The 3987-nt window shown below is 42.7% G+C and overlaps 1 long non-coding RNA gene across 1 annotated transcript; it reads right to left on the bottom strand.

Moving 5' to 3' along the window:
* Positions 1 to 1461: 1461 nt before the first annotated feature.
* On the bottom strand, positions 1462 to 3294 carry LOC115600427. Its single transcript, XR_003988950.1, has 3 exons — positions 3192 to 3294; positions 2864 to 2984; positions 1462 to 1676 (listed from the first exon to the last, which is right to left on the bottom strand). It is a non-coding gene; the product is annotated as an uncharacterized LOC115600427 (long non-coding RNA).
* Between the last annotated feature and the right edge of the window lie 693 nt (positions 3295 to 3987).

Genomic DNA, 3987 nt, shown 5'->3' with positions numbered 1-3987 from the left:
AACACCACTTCAGTGTTTGACAACTGATTATTTTGATGTTAAAGTGTAATTGTTGGTTCGTTCTGGCTTGTGGCACCAGATACTTGTGGTCCACTCTGGCCTAACTAATGATGCCTTCTCTATATCCTGATTTTTTGCTGTAGTAGTTATGCTTCTGGTTACTAACCATGGCAAATCCTCACTATTTCAAACTGTGTAGAGTAGAATAATAGAATCATAGAATATCTCGAGTTTGGAAGGACCCATAAGGATCATCAGTTCCAGCTCTGATAAGGACAATGCATTTATATACAAAAACTATTTATATAGTGGGCCTGATTCTGTACTGTTTCTCATCTGAAGGTGATACAGTCTCTTTGCAATGGAAAGGATCTTCAAATGACAGAGTTGTTTAGATCAGTTCCCTAGACAGTGCAGGCTACTCTCCCACATACACATGCTACACACTATGAAGAGGAAAAATAAGCAGTCCAGGTATGCCGCACACTTACTCTTTATCTGATTATGTGAGAAGTAGCACTGTGGGCTACAGCAACTTAGAGTGTAAATTTTTTTGAGGGAGGGTGTGCAGTGTGACACTTAATGGAGCCTTGTAACCAGGAGAGCAGCACTAGGCTCTACAAGACACCCACAGTCTCAGCCTTGAGAGATACCTCTGCTCTGCTCCTACTGTCCTCCAGCTGCCAGATGCAGTGCTGGCATGAACCATGTTGTCTCTGCAGGATTGGCTGCAATGGTGCTGAGTGGAGTCCCAGGGCCACAGCACCCTCCTTCAACCCCAGACATGGGGAACAAAGTGCAGCTCTGAGTCAACCACTCACTCTGGCTTTTAGCTTAAGGCCCACAGGATGAAAGGTCTCTCCACTGTGTTGACAGCTGGATCCGTTTTGGTTATGTCTACCCTCTGGCATCACATGGATTTTCTGGTTATTCCAACTAGACGACACTGAACCAAATTGAGCTGAATTTTTCAGACTTCAGACTTGTGAAATGAGAGTACCCCTGCCACGTAGCCCTGGGTAACTACCATAATTCATTCTCAAAAGCCAACTTTAGAGAACACTATCTATGTTAGATACTCTCTTTCAGAACATCAAGATTTATTCTTGGGAGCAGACAATACCCTGAGTATCTGTTAAAGGATACACTGTTAGTGTCCACAGGCCTCAATAAATCTTGCATCTTTCCAGGAAGCCAATGTGGGAGGTCCTGGTGTGCTACACTCAAACATGCAAGCTTTACCCAGCATTTATTTTCTGAACTACCTGTTGTGTTATTCAGCTAGATCCCTGCCTGATGGGGACAAGCATGTGGACATGAAGGAGTGGGCTGAAAACACATTGCAGTGAAGTTTGATGGTGACAAGAGCATCACAGAAAAAACAACTGAGCATCACAACAACAAACAACTAAAGATGTGGGAGGACAGTAGAATAGGATGTTTTACTGAGTCAAAAGATAATTTCAGGGTCCCAGGTCTCATTTTTAAGAAATCCTGTGATACCATTGAAAAGAACATACAGTGAGAACCAGTCTTCTGCCTCATCTCTGCAAAGATGTCTGCATCTTTGTCAAGTGGGCAAAACCAGTTTATACTGTCAGAAGTATGGCATGAATTTTGCAGGAGATGAGAATGTTCATGAGAATGGCCCTCAGAGTGAAATTTTGTTCTTCAGCCTGTCTTGATGAAAGGAAGAGAGAAGCAGGAAAGTAAGAAAAAGGAAAAAACGAAGGAGGGAGGTGGGGAGGAAGGAAAGAAGGAAGGCAAAGGGAGGGAGGGAGGGAGGGAGGGAGGGAGGGAGGGAGGGAGGGGAGGGAGGGAGGGAGGGAGGGAGGGAGGGAGGGGAGGGAGGGAGGAAGGGAGGAAGGGAGGAAGGGAGGAAGGGAGGAAGGGAGGAAGGGAGGAAGGGAGGAAGGGAGGAAGGGAGGAAGGGAGGAAGGAAGGAAGGAAGGAAGGAAGGAAGGAAGGAAGGAAGGAAGGAAGGAAGGAAGGAAGGAAGGAAGGAAGGAAGGAAGGAAGGAAGGAAGGAAGGAAGGAAGGAAGGAAGGAAGGAAGGAAGGAAGGAAGGAAGGAAGGAAGGAAGGAAGGAAGGAAGGAAGGAAGGAAGGAAGGAAGGAAGGAAGGAAGGAAGGAAGGAAAAAAATAACTGAGGAGGGAGGGATCAAAAGCTGGAGGCTAATGACACAGGAGAATTAGAGAGGAAAAAAGGTGAAAGATTAATCAGTTATTTAAAAAAACCCAACACCTGTAAGGGTGATTGCAGAAAATATGCGCAACCCTACTCGTTTGTGCGGAGCTATATATAGTCAAGTAAGTCTGATTAAAAACCTACAGAAACAGGGAACCTCTAGAACTAAAAAAAATTGGAAGGTTTCCTTGCTCACTGGCAGCATTATGAAAATTCTTCTTTTCCTCAGCTATTCCAGAAACTTGCCTTATGGATTATGGTCATTGTTACTTATTTGTGCTCCTTTGAATTTTGTAAATGAGGAGAATGACTTCCCCATACAGACAAAGGAAGAACTTTGGGCCACCCTGAAATTTCGCTGTCCCTAGTGAAGAAGATTTAAATAGTGACAGAAGCTTTACAGCACAACACAGGCAGAGAAACAAGAAATTCCATCTTGGGGAGATGACACATACCAGCTCCTAGGCTTGTTATTGATGTCCTATCACATGCAGCCACACTGGGTTATCCCAGGAGGAATGGTAACATGCAGCACAGAGGTGCAAACAGTCATTTTAACTCATTGCAGGAGTACATGCACTCACACACCGCACACTTTGAGGATGTTATCATGTCACAGGGACACCTATCAGCTAAAGAAAGGCATGAAGCATTTCTAGTCTTCTCAATACATACCTGCCCCAGGCATTTTTATGAAAACAAGCTGCTTCTTGAATGCAAAGGACTGAAGCTCAGGCCAGAATTTATTAGGCATGCACCTATTTAAATGCTGCTTTTGAAGGCAAAGCACTAGACCCTGGAAAAGAGAAGGTATAAAATTAGAGAACATTTTAACTAAAGTCTTTGAAAAGCAAAGAGTCATGAAATCCCAGTGGCTCTGTGTATATGTTTTGTCTGAATCCTAATTCTTGGGACTAAAAAAGTACATATAACATTGAGAGTAGGAACAAGAAAAACATTATATGCTTAAAAAAAAAATCAAAACAAAAAGCCTCCATACTACCTTAAACCCCATATGGTGCTGGAATACAGTTACTTGGATATATATTTCCAAGGGGCAGTTTCTATCCCCCACTCACTGGATTACATTTTCTCAAATAAAGAAATTGTACATGTATGACTTTCTATCACTTCATGAAAACACAGTTATGTAAAAGCCAGTTATTTGCAGCATAACCTTTCTGAAGAAACCTCAGCTGATGTCAGGTAATTATTTGTCACCCGAATCTAATACTTTCTGCCCTGTGCCAAGTAATTTTCATGGGATCTGCAGGGTGTGATGTGGATCAGAAATACCTTCACCATCCGTCACCGCTGAAAATCACTGGAGCTGGATCCATCTGCCTGTGTTTACCCAGCAACCAGAGTCGCGTTGCTAATGCAAAGGTCGCCCCATGTGAACCCATCAATCAGCAAGCTGGAGTATTCAGCCCCGTACCAATATCAGAAATAAATTTAAGGGAACAGCTTTTAACCCTTCACTGTTTCTGAATGTGTGTGTACAACTATCCTTCATGGGAGGAATTTTCAAAGTCACGTCCAAAGTGACCTTCAATATGAAAGTTAAACACTGCACCTGTCAGATACTCCTGTGACCTGCCCATACAAAACTGTGATTTTCCTACTGTATACATCACAATATAGATAGTGTTGCTAACGGAGCTGTAACACCTGGATTTAAGTTTCAAGAAAACTCCTACAATATATGCTCTAAATTGATTACTAGCTATACAAAGAATACAATTTAGATATTTCTACTCAAACCACAATGTTTTACTTTCTCTTAGTTTTACTCACAA

The sequence above is a fragment of the Calypte anna genome, chromosome 1, assembly GCF_003957555.1.
Source record: "Calypte anna isolate BGI_N300 chromosome 1, bCalAnn1_v1.p, whole genome shotgun sequence".
In the NCBI taxonomy this organism is placed as follows: domain Eukaryota; kingdom Metazoa; phylum Chordata; class Aves; order Apodiformes; family Trochilidae; genus Calypte; species Calypte anna.
The sequence above is the reverse complement of the archived record's forward strand: the minus strand, read 5'-3'. Positions and strand labels throughout refer to the sequence as shown.